The following is a 15,000-nucleotide window of genomic DNA, read 5'->3' on the forward strand; positions in this document are numbered from 1 at the left end:
ACAAAACATTATCACTGTGTGAATGAAATGTTTATTGCAAACGGTTTTTTTTTTTTTCAGTTTACTGTAATACAAAGTCATGTAAGTAAATCTAATTCGAACACTGAGTCTCAAGGTTCGGACACACTAGCCCCGAACATTGTTCGGAACATTGCTCCAAGGCAGGTCTTGAACGGGTTCACATGCATATTTGAAACACCATTGCCCCGAGCATGTCTTTATCGTGTTCTAAGCTCTGATGTAGAGGTTTGCCAAGGAATAAACCCACATACACGTGTCCCAGTGCCTTACTCTTCGTGTGGACTGTACGTCAACTTCGAACACGTTCGAGCGTGTGGCTCGAACACTCATCATTTATTTCTTCGAACAAGTTCGTAGCATGCTTGGGAATAAGTTTCTGATATGTTCGTAATACGTTCGGAGCAGTATTCCAAGCTTGTGTGTCCGGGCTTTTTAGCTTCCTTGGCCCAGAGGGTAGATGGCGCACTCGTCAGTGTGTTGTGGGGTTGAGCGCCTGATGCGATGGCTGGTTAGTTGGTGCCTTCTCAAGATTTGTCTGTTGGATCATAGGACTTTATTGGGCATGCAGTAGCAAGATAGTGGTTCGGTTGTGTTCTATACCCAGAAACGGTTGCCCGGCGCCTGGTCCATCAGATGTGGTAAGGTATGCGTGTCTGTGTGCTGTAGCCTGCCGCCATCACGCTGGTGTCTGGAACATCGTGTCGGCCCTTGAGGTAAGACATAGCTGCCTTTTAATTGAAATTCAGAAACCTAAAATCTACGTCCATTTCTGGGCAGGTTTCTCTCTCTCTCTCTCTCTCTCTCTCTCTCTCTCTCTCTCTCTCTCTCTCTCTCTCTCTCTCTCTCTCTCTCTCTCTTTTATGTAGGAAGGATACTGGCCAAGGGCAACAAAAATCTAATAAAAGAAAATGCCCACTGAAATGCCAGTCCCATAAAAGGGTCAAAGCAGTGGTCAAAAATTGGTGGATAAGTGTCTTGAAACCTCCCTCTTGAAGGAATTCAAGTCATAGGAAGGTGGAAATACAGAAGCAGGCAGGGAGTTCCAGAGTTTACCAGAGAAAGGGATGAATGATTGAGAATACTAGTTAACTCTTGCGTTAGAGAGGTGGACAGAATAGGGGTGAGAGAAAGAAGAAAGTCTTGTGCAGCGAGGCCGCGGAAGGAGGGGAGGCATGCAGTTAGCAAGATCAGAAGAGCAGTTGGCATGAAAATAGCGGTAGAAGACAGCTAGATATGCAACATTGCGGCGGTGAGAGAGGAGCTGAAGACAGTCAGTTAGAGGAGAGGAGTTGATGAGACGAAAAGCTTTTGATTCCACCCTGTCTAGAAGAGCAGTATGAGTGGAACCCCCCCAGACATGTGAAGCATACTCCATACATGGAGGGATAAGGCCCTTGTACAGAGATAGCAGCTGGGGAGGTGAGAAAAACTGGCGGAGACGTCTCAGAACACCTAACTTCATAGAAGCTGTTTTAGCTAGAGATGAGATGTGAAGTTTCCAGTTCAGATTATAAGTAAAAGACAGACCAAGGATGTTCAGTGTAGAAGAGGGGGACAGTTGAGTGTCATTGAAGAAGAGGGGATAGTTGTCTGGAAGGTTGTGTCGAGTTGATAGATGGAGGAATTGAGTTTTTGAGGCATTGAACAATACCAAGTTTGCTCTGCCCCAATCAGAAATTTTAGAAAGATCAGAAGTCAGGCGTTCTGTGGCTTCCCTGCGTGAAATGTTTACCTCCTGAAGGGTTGGACGTCTATGAAAAGACGTGGAAAAGTGCAGGGTGGTATCATCAGCGTAGGAGTGGATAGGACAAGAAGTTTGGTTTAGAAGATCATTAATGAATAATAAGAAGAGAGTGGGTGACAGGACAGAACCCTGAGGAACACCACTGTTAATAGATTTAGGAGAAGAACAGTGACCATCTACCACAGCAGCAATAGAACGGTCAGAAAGGAAACTTGAGATGAAGTTACAGAGAGAAGGATAGAAACCGTAGGAGGGTAGTTTGGAAATCAAAGCTTTGTGCCAGACTCTATCAAAGGTTTTTGAGATGTCCAAGGCAACAGCAAAAGTTTCACCAAAGTCTCTAAAAGAGGATGACCAAGACTCAGTAAGGAAAGCCAAAAGATCACCAGTAGAGCGGCCTTGACGGAACCCATACTGGCGATCAGATAGAAGGTTGTGAAGTGATAGATATTTAAGAATCTTTCTGTTGAGGATAGATTCAAAAACTTTAGATAAGCAGGAAATTAAAGCAATAGGACGGTAGTTTGAGGGATTAGAGCGGTCACCCTTTTTAGGAACAGGTTGAATGTAGGCAAACTTCCAGCAAGAAGGAAAGGTAGATGTTGACAGACAGAGCTGAAAGAGTTTGACTAGGCAAGGTGCAAGCACGGAGGCACAGTTTCGGAGAACAATAGGAGGGACCCCATCAGGTCCATAAGCCTTCCGAGGGTTTAGGCCAGCGAGGGCATGGAAAACATCATTGCGAAGAATTTTAATACGTGGCATGAAAGTAGTCAGAGGGTGGAGGAGAGGGAGGAACAATACACATCCGTATTAATCTTTTATGTTTTTACTTATTTATTTTAAAGTTCAAGCTCCTTCCTATTAGCTTTGAACACCTTCCTTTTTAGACTATTCGCAATACCTTCCTATCAGATCTCCTTCGTTCTAACTTGAAGCTGCTTCTTCTTGACTTCAAGCTCCTTGCTAACCGCAAGTTCAATCCTACGAGGATTTTGCGAAAATTTCCGGTTGCTTTGCAGAAAATTTAAAAAAGTAATATTTTGCAAAATAACCACAATAATTAGTGTGTGTGTGTGTGTGTTCGTGCGTGGTTCATGTACTACACTGCTCTGGCTGGTCAAGCACCAGTGAAGATCAAACAAAGGCGAGTATATTGCTCGTTGTTGTAAGCTGAGCACCTGTTTTTTTTGTTTTTTTTTGTGTGTGTGTGTGTGTGAGACAGAGAGAGAGAGAGAGAGAGAGAGAGAGAGAGAGAGAGAGAGAGAGAGAGAGAGAGAGAGAGAGAGAAAAGGCGAGGATACGGGATGGAGGAAGGCAAGGAGGGAAGGAGGGTATGACGGGAGTGGAGCGATACAGCGACCGTCACAACTACTTCACCTAACACTGTTCGAATGTCTACCCGGCTCTTGCCAGCTTTGTCTGCACAACCAAGAGTAAACTCCTTAATGAAACACACTTGGCAATGTACTGCAATGCCATACATTAGGGGATGGTGTCAAGCAAGCTGTGTCAAAATGGCAGTAGATACCTTACGAAACCATAATTATCCCCAGTGAGGTCTGAAGCACTGGACTGGTTTGTACTAGATCAGAGGGTGCTGTGAACTTTCCAATGATCCAACTGTGACCTCACTGGACGTTTCCCTTTGTGTCTCACAAGACAAGGGGTCAGTCACAGCCTGCCCCCTAAAGACAACTCTCATCCTTCACACAACTCTACATTCTACATGCACCTAACACACATACAACTTTCCCTCAAAACTCAAAATTTTATGGCGACTCCTACACCAGCCTCGGAGTCCCCATCTGGGGAGGGCACCACAAATGTTCCCAGATAGGACTGCTCTTCATGGTATCGATCCTAAGTGTCTTGAGGCACCCCTCAACTTTTTCTTTAATTAATTTCTGCAACATTTGCGGCCTTAGATCTAGTTTTTAATCTGTGGAACACCACCTCTCCTCTACTAAACCTCATCATATATGGAGGAGGCAGTAGACACCTGCCGAAACGGTAATTACTCCCAGTGAGGTCTAAAGCACTGTTCAGGGGGTGCTATAAACTTCTCATTAAACCCAGCTGTGACCTCACTGAACGTTTCCCTTTGTGTCTCACAACACAAGGGGGTAGTCACAGCCTACCCTCTAAAGACAACTCTCTTCCACCACACAAAACTACAGGCACCTAATAGCACACACACCCTTCACTTAAAAATTTCAAAATGATCATGGCGACTCCTACACCAGCCTCGGGGTCCCCATCTGGGGAAGAGGCCATAAATGTCCCCAGGTCGGACTGCCTTTCTGTCGACGACCCTAAGTGTTTTGACATCCCTCTCAACTTTTTCTTCATTAACTTCTGCAACATTCGCGGTCTAAGATCTAATTTTCAATCTGTAGAACACCACCTCTCCTCTCCTAAACCTTATCTTCTTTTCCTCACTGACACTCAGTTGTCTGAGGCAACTGACAGTAGCCCCTTTTCTGTTCCCTCCTACTTTCTCTATCCTCATTTTCAATCCAAAGCTGGATGTTGCGTTTATGTTTGCAATGACTTAACCTGCTCTCGTGCCCACGCTCTTGAATCTTCACAGAGTTTTCTACCAAATGGCTACGACTACGGAAGTCACTCTCAAACTAAATTTATCTGTGCTGTATACCTCTCACCTAACTCCTCTGAGTATAAGAAATTCTTTGACTATTTAACTTCCAAAGTGGAGCACATTCTGACCCTCTTCCTTTTTTGCAGAGATCTCTATTCTTGGAGACTTCAATGTTCACCACCAGCTTTGGCTTTCCTCTCCCTTCACTGACCATCCTGGTGAACTAGCCTTCAACTTTGCTATCCTCCACGATCTAGAGCAATTGGTGCAACACCCTACTCGTATTCCTGATCATCTTGGAGATACGCCCAACATTCTTGACCTTTTCCTGACCTCTAATCCTTCTGCTTATGCTGTCACCCTTTCTTCTCCGTTGGGCTCCTCCGATCACAATCTCATATCTGTATCTTGTCCTATTGCTCCAATCCCTCCTCAGGATCCCCATAAGCGAGGGTGCCTCTGGCGTTTTGCCTCTGCTAGTTGGGGGGACCTGAGGAAATATTTTGCTGATTTTCATTGGAATGACTACTGCTTCCGTGTCAGAGACCCGTCTTTGTGTGCCAAACGCATAACAAAGGTGATAGTGTCTGGCATGGAGGTGTACATTCCTCACTCTTTTTCTTGACCTATACCTTTCAAACCTTGGTTTAACACAGCTTGTTCTCGTGTTATACATGATAGAGAGGTGGCCCACAAAAGGTACTTAAGCCTTCCATCACCAGAATCTCATGCACTTTATATTTCTGCCCGGAACCATGCCAAGTCTGTTCTCCAACTAGCCAAAAACTCCTTCATTAATATAAAGTGTCAAAACCTTTCAAGATCTAACTCTCCTCGTGACTTCTGGCATCTAGCCAAAAATATCTCCAATAACTTTGTTTCATCTTCTTTCCCTCCTTTATTTCAACCAGATGGCACCACTGCTATCACATCTATTTCTAAAGCTGAACTCTTTGCTCAAACCTTTGCTAAAAACTCTACCTTGGACGATTCAGGGCTTGTTCCTCCCTCTCCTCCACCCTCTGACTACTTCATGCTACCTATTAAAATTTTTCGCAATGATGTTTTCCATGCCCTTGCTGGCCTAAACCCTCGGAAGGCTTGTGGACCTGATGGGGTCCCTCCTATTGTTCTCCGAAACTGTGCCTCCGTGCTTGCACCTTGCCTCTTTCAGCTCTGTTTGGCAACATCTACCTTTCCTTCTTGCTGGAAGTTTGCCTACATTCAGCCTGTTCCTAAAAAGGGTGACCATTCTAATCCCTCATACTACCGTCCTAATGCTCTAATCTCCTGCCTATCTAAAGTTTTTGAATCTATCCTCAACAGGAAGATTCTTAAACATCTATCACTTCACAACCTTCTATCTGATCTCCAGTACGGGTTCCGTCAAGGCCGCTCTACTGGTGATCTTTTGGCTTTTCTTACTGAGTCTTGGTTATCCTCTTTTAGAGATTTTGGTGAAACTTTTGCTGTTGCCTTGAACATATCAAAAGCTTTTGATAGAGTCTGGCACAAAGCTTTGATTTCCAAACTACCCTCCTATGGCTTCTATCCTTCTCTCTGTAACTTCATCCCAAGTTTCCTTTCTGACCGTTCTATTGCTGTTGTGGTAGACGGTCACTGTTCTTCTCCTAAATCTATTAACAGTGGTGTTCCTCAGGGTTCTGTCCTGTCACCCACTCTCTTATTATTATTCATTAATGATCTTCTAAACCAATCTTCTTGTCCTATCCACTCCTACGCTGATGATACCACCCTGCACTTTTCCATGTCTTTTCATAGACGTCCAACCATTCAGGAAGTAAACATTTCACGCAGTGAAGCCACAGAACGTTTGACTTCTGATCTTTCTAAAATTTCTGATTGGGACAGAGCAAAAACTCAATTCCTCCATCTATCAACTTGACACGACCTTCCTGACAACTATCCTCTCTTCTTCAATGACACTCAACTGTCCCCCTCTTCTACAATAAACATCCTCGTTCTGTCCTTTACTTATAATCTGAACTGGAAGCTTCACATCTCATCTCTAGCTAAAACAGCTTCTATGAAGTTAGGTGTTCTGAGACGTATCCGCCAGTTTTTCTCATCCCCCGAGCTGCTAACTCTGTACAAGGGCCTTATCCGTCCATGTATGGAGTATGCTTCACATGTCTGGGGGGGGGGTTCCTCTCATACTGCTCTTCTAGACAGGGTGGAATCAAAAGCTTTTCGTCTTATCAACTCCTCTCCTCTAACTGAATGTCTTCAGCCTCTCTCTCATCGCCGCAATGTTGCATCTCTAGCTGTCTTCTACCGCTATTTTCATGCTCACTGCTCTTCTGATCTTGCTAACTGCATGCCTCCCGTCCTCCCGCAGCCTCGCTGCACAAGACTTTCTTCTTTCTCTCACCCCTATTCTGTCCACCTCTCTAACGCAAGAGTTAACCAGTATTCTCAATTATTCATCCCTTTCTCTGGTAAACTCTGAAACTCCCTTCCTGCTTCTGTATTTCTACCTTCCTATGACTTGAATTCCTTCAAGAGGGAGGTTTCAAGACACTTATCCTCAGTGGCGGCTCGTCAGTAGGGACTGCGAGACTGCAACCCCCCCAGTGGATTTCTAGGATTCACGAAAATAATGTTAATTTATTTATGTTTGACTATCATTCACATGAAAACACCAATTCTCATATGTTTATATGAAAAAATACTGCAAAAGAATGAGGAAGTACGGAAATTATTTACTATTTAATGATATGAAAGCGGGGAGAAATGGGGGTAAGGCTTTCCGGGCGGAATTGCGAGTGTGGACTGCGTCCAGCGCAGTCTTGTCTCGGCCGTTGTTATGGCTAGGTGAGTGTTCTTGCGTCGGTCTTATTTTCGATCGTGTTTTTCAATTTGTCAGGGATGATTTTAAAATATTATTGATCAGTGATGGCTTGTGCTCAATCTTGATTATCATAGATGGTGTAAAATCACAGAACATCGTATAAAATAGTATTTTTTTTTTTCTTTTCCCAGGTAGGCCTAGCAGTATTTTGCAAAATGGCACAAGAAGCAAAGACGGTTTCTGCATTGAAAGAACTCAATTTTTCACAGTTAGCACTTCAAGAGAAGGTAGCAATTAAGCAAGCTGGTCGCCCATTACCAGACATTAAAGTTGTGCAAGAAGGAGTAAGCCACAACAATTCGCAGTCGCAAAACTTGTAAAAATTCTTTTGACAATTCCAATGACTACAGCAGAACCCGAACGTTGTTTTTCAACTCTGAAGAGGGTCAAAACTTTCTTAAGGAGCACTATGAAGCAGGAGAGGCTAAATGCACTTGGCATGATTTTAATAGAGAAGATTTCTATGAATAATATGCCAGATTTAAATGAAAAAGTTATTGATCTGTTTGCACAAAACAGGAACAGTAGAATGGACTTCCTTTTCAAATAGCCTAAGCCAGCACTAAGGAAGTCAAGCATTTACTGTTAGGATAAGACCTAAATAATTAAATAATTATCTATCTATCTTTATAATCTATTAATCAATGGTATGTTAAACAATAACAATAAAAGCATTTAAGATTTTATTTGTCTGAATGTGAGACAGCCCCCCCATCAGTAACAGTCACGAGCCGCCATTGCTTGCTTATCCTTCAATTTTTGATTACCGCTTTGGACCCTTTTATGGGACTGGCATTTCAGTGGGCATTTTTTTTTATTGGATTTTTGTTTCCCTTGGCCAGTGTCCCTCCTACATAAAAAAAGAAAAAAAAATGTCCAAAGTAGAGACATCCTAACTCTCTTCCCTTTCGCAGAAATCTCCATTATTGGAGATTTCCATATTCACCTCTAGCTTTGGCTTTCCTTTCCCTTCATTAACCAACCTTGTGAAATAGCCTTTAACTTTGCTATCCTCCACGATTTAGAGCAACTGATGCAATATCCTACTCGTATTCCTGACCGTCTTGGAGATACGCCCAACATTCTTTACCTTTTCCTCACCTCTAATCTTTCTGCTTATGCTGTCACTCAATCTTCTCCGTTGGGCTCCTCCAATTCCAATCTCATATCTGTATCTTGTCCTATCGCTCCAGTCTCTCCCCAGGGTCTCCCAAAGCGGGGGTGCCTCTGGCGTTTTGCCTCTGCTGATTTGGGGGGACTTGAGGTATTATTTATATTTTTCTTGGAATGACCACAGCTTCCGTGACAGAGAGCCGTCTCTGTGTGCTGAGCGCATAACAGAGATTATAGTGCTTGACATAGAGGTGTACAATCCTCACTCTTTCTCTAAGAGGTCTTTTCTCTAAACTAAGGTTAAACCTTGGTTTAACACAGCCTGTTCTCATGCTATATGTGATAGAAAGGTGGCCCACAAAAGGTACTTGAGCCTTCCATCACCTCATCATGCACTTTATATTTCTGCCTGAAATCATGCCAAGTCTGTCCTCCAGCCAGAAATTCCTTCTTCAATAGGAAATGTCAAAATCTTTCTAGATTTAACTCTCCTCATGACTTTTGGCACCTAGCCATAACTTCTCAAATAACTTTCATTCTTCATGTTTCCCTCCTTTATTTCAACCTGGTGGCGCCACTGCCTTCTCACATACCTCTAAAACTGAACTCTTCGCTCAAACCTTTGCTAAAAAAAAAATTTACCTTGGATGATTCAGGACTTGTTTCTCCCTCTCGTTCATCCTCCGACTACTTTGTGCAACCCATTAAGATCCTCTGCAATCATGTTTTTCATGCCCTCGCTGCCCTTAACCCTCGGAATGACGTGATGGGGTCCCTCCGAAACTGTGCCTCCGTGCTTGCATAGTGCATGGTCAAACTCTTCCAACTCTGTCTATCAACATATATCTTTCCTTCCTGATGGAAGTTTGCCGGTATTCAGGCTGTCTGTGAAAAGTGTGACTGCTCTAAACCCTCAAACTATCGCTCTATTACTCTGATTTCCTGCCTCTGAAAAGTTTTTGAATCTATCCTCAAAAGGAAAAATTCTTAAACATCTATCAATTCACGACCTTACATCTGATCACCAGTATGGGTTCCGTCAAGGCTGTTCTGCTGGTGATCTTCTGGCTTTCCTTACTGAGTCTTGGTCATCCTCTTTTAGAGATTTTGGTGAAACGTTCGCTGTTGCCTTAGACATATCAAAAGCTTTTGATAGAGTCTAGCACAAAGCTTTGATTTCCAAAATAACCTCCTAAGACTTCTGTCCTTCTCCCTGTAACTTCATCTCCAATTTCATTTCTGAACGTTCTGTTGCTGCTGTGGTAGACGGTCATTGTTCTTCTCTTAAGTCTATAAACAGTTGTGTTCTTCAGGGTTCTGTCCTGTCACCTACTGTCTTTTTTTATTCATCAATGACATAAACCAAACTTCTTGTCCTATCCACTCCTACGCTGATGATACTAACCTGCACTTTTCCAAGTCTTTTCGTAAACGTCGAACACTACAGAAATTAAACAGTTCACGCATTAAAGCCACAGAACGCCTGACTTATGATCTCTCTAAAATTTCGGATTGGGGCTGAACAAACTTGGTCTTATTCAATGCCTCTAAAACTCAATTCCTCTATTTATCAACTCGACACAACCTTCCAGATAACTATTCCCTCTCCTTCAGTGACACTCAACTGTCCCCCTCTTCTACACTGAACATCCTCGGCCTTTTCTTTACTTATAATCTAAACTGAAAACATCATATCTCATCTCTAGCTAAAACAAATTCTATGAAGTTAAGTGTTGTGAGCCGTCTCCACCAGTTTTCTCACGCTCCTTAGCTGCTAACTCTGAACAGGGGTCTTATCCATCCATGTATGAAGTATGGTTCACATGTATGAGGGGTTTCCACTCATACCGCACTTTTAGACAGGGTGGGATCAAAAGTGTTTCGTCTTACTAACTCCTCTTCTGTAACTGACTGTCTTCAGCCTGTCTCATCGCCGCAATGCTGCATCTCTTACTGTCTTCTACAGCTATTTTCACGCTGACTGCTTTTGTAATCTTGTTAACTGCATGCCTCCTCTACTCTCGCGGTCTCTCTGCCCTAGACTTTCTACTTTCTCTCATCCCCCCTTCTGTCCACCTCTCTAATGCAAGAGTTAACAAATATTCTCAATAATTTATACCTTTCTTTGGTAAACTCTGGAACTCCCTTCCTGCTTCTGTATTTCCTCATTCTTATGACTTGCACTCTTTCAAGAGGGAGGTTTCAAGACACTTATTATTGTAATATGATTTCTCCTGATCGGAAATCTTTTTAGGAACGAGTGGACCTTTTTTTTTCTAATATTTTCATTGTCCTTGGTCGGTGGCCTTCTTGCATAGAAAAAAAAAAGAAAAATCTTCACAGGATAACTGCGTCAGTATTCGGAATTTATAGCAGGAGGGCTGTGTAAGTTGAACCTTCCCTTATATGAGATCATTACTCCATACGTGGACGGATAAGACCTCGTTATAAAATAAGCAGTTAGAAGGAGGAAAAAATCTTAGTAAAGGCGCGACAGACCTGTTTTGCAGGTATATTACCAACGGGTAAGGAGACCATTATCTTTGCGCGCGCGCGCGCACGCGCACACACACACACACACACACACACACACACACACACACACACACACACACACACACACACACACACACACACACACACACACACACACACACACACACATAAATGAGTTTTAGGGAAATAGAAAGAGGAAAAAGTCCCCATATTTGGAGATCAACCGCGAAAACTCGAGTCAGACTGGAGAAGCAATTTCCTGTGTCATATCTCGTCTGAAAAATAACAGAAAAATCGGCAATTTCGTATTTCTATTTCCCCTCCTGATCCCTGCAAATATGGCATTCGGGCACCTTATCCCAGAGATGTCAAGTCTTTTTCTTTATTCAAACTGAATCAAACAAGACGATGTTCGTGTTGAATTTCACACATTGGCCTCCAAACACAAACACTTGCTGCTGCAGTGTACCTTTCGTGTCTCCTTAGGAATGTAAAGGAGTGCGTTAGGAGAGAGAGGAAAATAGCAGAAAAATGAAAGAACGTCTACTCTGATCCACCCTCCGCATGTGGGAGCGAAAACTGCTCCCTACGGACCTCCCAGCTCCCGCAAGATGGAGGTGGAATGACCCCCTTGCCGCCACCCCCGCTGCTCCCCTCTCCTCCAGCACACCTCCCGCCGCCTCCTGTTTCCTCTTTTTGTTATGTTTGAGTTTTTCTGTTATTACCCTTTTATTCTGAGAGAGAGAGAGCTGAGAGAGAGAGAGAGAGAGAGAGAGAGAGAGAGAGAGAGAGAGAGAGAGAGAGAGAGAGAGAGAGAGAGAGAGAGAGAGAGGCACGGGTATCATGATTGGGAAAAGACAAATCTCTCTCTCTCCACACACACACACACACACACACACACACACAGAGAGAGAGAGAGAGAGAGAGAGAGAGAGAGAGAGAGAGAGAGAGAGAGAGAGAGAGAGGCACGGGTATCATGATTGGGAAAAGACAAATCTCTCTCTCTCCACACACACACACACACACACACACACACAGAGAGAGAGAGAGAGAGAGAGAGAGAGAGAGAGAGAGAGAGAGAGAGAGAGAGAGAGAGAGAGAGAGAGAGAGATACGTATGTATAATCTTGGAGGAAGAGATAGACGATAATTTCACAAATGGCAGTCAGTTCTGAATCCTCGTGGAAACTGAAAAGAAAAGTTTCGTGGTGGACGCGTCATAGTATTAGGTCGCAGGTGCATAACTTCCAGGGGGCCCAGCCAGGACCACGTACCGCACTCCCGCCGCCACACGGGCTTCCCTTGACCACTGATGAATATTTCCTTGACGAAGTGAAGTGGACATAGCAGCTATTGATCGATGGGCTAAAGTCGGCCTGCCATGTGCTGCGGATGAGACCAATTCACTGCCTGGAGTGCTTATGTTCAATCATCCTCGCGGTGTTGAAGAATAAGGATTTACTTTTAACTTTATGCATTGTTTCGCTTTATCTAATGGAACACAAAGGAAGATGAACAGCAGCAGACCTTTTGGCCAGTGTTAGGTAGCAATCTAAGGGCACCCCTGGACGTCCCGGCCCACACATCAGAGGGTGACGCAGATATCCAATCCGATATCTGCGTCGCCCATAGACGCATCGATTTACTGAGTATAATTTACGATTTACTTCAGTTTGTCCCTCCACTCAGGAAACAGGCAATAGTTTCCACCTCATTATTGTCTGCTTAATACATTGAAAGTTGAACTTAGAGACTGGTTCAATTACCTGAGAAAGGATGAACAGATATGGAGCTTTTACCTATGGTATCCTTTTCTTATAGAAAAAAAAAAAAAATGCAATGACCGTGATACTAGCAGTGATGTTGCATAGCATAATCATGTCTGCCCCATACTCAGCTGGATGAGTGGCTGCAGAGATAGCTGCAGTTTGTAAGAATGAAGATTGCTACCGTCAAATTACAGGGCCATCTTGATTGTTAAAAATATGATGCGGTGTTGTGTCAGAGGAGAGCAGGCGGGTAGCTAGCAGGCATGTCGGAATGTCTCGTGTGGCCTTTCGCGTCATCGCCAACAATGACAGGAGGAAGACAATGAAGCTTGTCGTGATTTTTATTGATTCCTTATAAGCTCACGATAGAGCATTGCACGAGACGCTAATCAGCGCAGTGAAACGTCCGGGCTGTGGTGGCGGGGTGTAGGACGATTTGGCCACGGATGATTTGCCCACGGACAATTTGGCCACGGGATGTCACCGTAGGACGTTTTGGCCACGGGAACTTCCCAAGGTGGACGTTTTGGCCATGAAACATATTTACTGTAATATATATTATATTTTGTATTATTTACATATTTTCACAATTATTATTAATATTCGTATTTATTACCTAACCTAACCTAACCTAACCTAACCTAACCTAACCTAACCTAACAGAACAGATTAGAGAACTTTTTTGGATAATAAAACAGACTAAAGATTTTTTCCTTTACTTAATAAGCAAGCTACTAAGTGCAATAGATTCCTAGTATTTTCTCCCGTGGCCAAAATGTCCTACCCACCGTGGCCAAAACGTCCTAGGGTGACATCCCGTGGCCAAATCGTCCGTGGCCAAATCGTCCGTGGCCAAATTGTCCGGATTCCGTGGTGGCGTAGTGGTATTGTTCTGTTATGTACAGTATAGGTTCGGCATTGTGAGTTTGTCTCTGTTAATGGTACTTTTTCCTCTGCTCACCTCTGTGGTTGGAGATTGCTTTGCGTTCTTTTAGTATGTGTCTACTATTGATGGAGTGTGTCCAGTTGGTTAATAAGCAGTTGCTTATTTCCTTTTCTTCTTTTGTTGCAAAATTAAAGTGTTTCTTCACAAGTTAACAAAGTTCGGTACCGAGCAATTACAAAACACGTGCTACTCTCTCTCTCTCTCTCTCTCTCTCTCTCTTTCTCTTACGGAAGTAACGTCTTAATAGATTAAGCACCGATTCCTGGCTAACTGTTCAAATGAGAGATGGAAATACTCTGAGGCTAAAAGTGACGTCACCAGAAGTGATTGTCTAGTAGTAGCAATGCAGTTGAGTTTCCCTCCATGTGGGCTAGGCGTGGTTGTTGTTACCTGTGACTAGTGGGGATGTGTTATTTAACAAAGTGACTAGTGAATATAGTAATTCTTTATTTGGAGTTAGAGCAAAGGATTTACGACTTATTTAACGAGCCTACCAATGTTCACGCTGTGATACTGTCAACCACTGAACTGCAGTGTTTGAGCCTCAAGTACCTTCATCTCCCTTCTACCTATTTTCCTCCTAGTTGTACTGATTTTTTATTCCTATTCCAAGACACCTCCAGTTCTAAATCACGCCTCTTATACACTCACGATATGAAATGAAGTCGCACTGTACTTTTATTTTTTTCGTTCGGCATCGATATCTGACAGCTGTGCCACATAGATCATTCTCTACTGTATTTTATATTCTTTCATCCCAATGAATCTCAAACATTTATGTCATAAGCCTATTTTTGTACATTTTTTCTCACACATCACTTATTGGATACTTTATCACAAAATGTAACTTTAAAAAGAGTATAGAGATGCTATAATGTATGTGTTCGGTGAGGACGTGTAGCTCATCTGCGTTGTTTTTAACGAATAAGAAGCAGTCTTCTATAATAGTAATACGTTTTTGTGCCTTCATAATATCAGCCTTCGCATGAAGTGGCAGGTCTCGCGAGGCCGTCATTGATTTAAGAGCTAACAAGTTTGCCGAGGTTTGTTAATTTTCTGTGTTATTTTGTGTTTCCTTGTATTAGGTTTATAGCAAGGATGCTTACGACTCTGTAGCTTCCTCGGTTATTGGAATGCGAGGGGCGGCGATTGTGATTTTCCCGGGTCCAAGGCACCGTGTTCTGAAACTCTCACCACGACTATTTTCAAAGACCACAGAGACGGTTAGCCAGGCTCTCAAGTGTGTTTCTTCTTTTAATAACGTAGGAATCTTGTTAATCTATCACTAAATACATCCTTAAAATCCTGTGTAATTTTAATTAGGGCTTTTTGAATGTGGTAGAGGTGTGGCGCAGAAGTGTTTCAGAATGTGGTCTAGGCCGCACGACCCGCCATCGCGACTAAGAGTGAACATTGTGACATTGCGTCTAATCCACCA

General features: G+C 43.2%; 1 long non-coding RNA gene across 1 annotated transcript in view; it reads left to right on the forward strand.

Moving 5' to 3' along the window:
- Nucleotides 1–424: 424 nt before the first annotated feature.
- LOC135090448 (uncharacterized) overlaps nucleotides 425–15,000 on the forward strand; it is a 22,563-nt gene continuing 7,987 nt past the window's right edge. Inside the window, exons 1-2 of the long non-coding RNA XR_010261916.1 lie at nucleotides 425–529; nucleotides 626–734. This is a non-coding gene — a long non-coding RNA (uncharacterized LOC135090448). The remainder of the gene's footprint in view (nucleotides 530–625; nucleotides 735–15,000) is intronic.

The sequence above is a fragment of the Scylla paramamosain genome, chromosome 35 (genome assembly GCF_035594125.1).
Source record: "Scylla paramamosain isolate STU-SP2022 chromosome 35, ASM3559412v1, whole genome shotgun sequence".
Lineage (NCBI taxonomy): Eukaryota > Metazoa > Arthropoda > Malacostraca > Decapoda > Portunidae > Scylla > Scylla paramamosain.